The sequence below is a fragment of the Etheostoma spectabile genome, chromosome 21 (genome assembly GCF_008692095.1).
Source record: "Etheostoma spectabile isolate EspeVRDwgs_2016 chromosome 21, UIUC_Espe_1.0, whole genome shotgun sequence".
NCBI lineage: Eukaryota > Metazoa > Chordata > Actinopteri > Perciformes > Percidae > Etheostoma > Etheostoma spectabile.
This window is the reverse complement of record NC_045753.1, coordinates 14,890,446-14,890,742: the sequence shown is the minus strand read 5'-3', so window position 1 is coordinate 14,890,742 and position 297 is coordinate 14,890,446. Positions and strand designations below refer to the sequence as shown.

General features: G+C 50.5%; 1 protein-coding gene across 1 annotated transcript in view; it reads left to right on the top strand.

The window, feature by feature from the left end:
- pigf (phosphatidylinositol glycan anchor biosynthesis, class F) overlaps positions 1 to 297 on the top strand; it is a 5,080-nt gene that overhangs the window by 4,192 nt on the left and 591 nt on the right. The window lies entirely within an intron of this gene.

The following is a 297-nucleotide window of genomic DNA, read 5'->3' as shown; positions in this document are numbered from 1 at the left end:
CAAAAGGTGACGTGAAAACCTGCAGACTACTGATTGGCCGGAGAGAATTGTCACTTTTCACTGTGTCATTGCAAGCAACAGACGGGGGTGTCCTGAACAAACCAAAACCGTTTTTTTCTTTTGCTGCCTCCAGCTTTTTTTTAAACTAATTTGTCTTCGGGCTGTGGCAACAGCCCCATGCCGAGAATCCAAAGCAACACACCTTCGACATTCTGTGTGCGTGTGTCGCACACTCGCCATATCACGGCAGTTTCCTGCTATGACGACCAGCCACGGCTCGCCTCACGCATGAGGCGG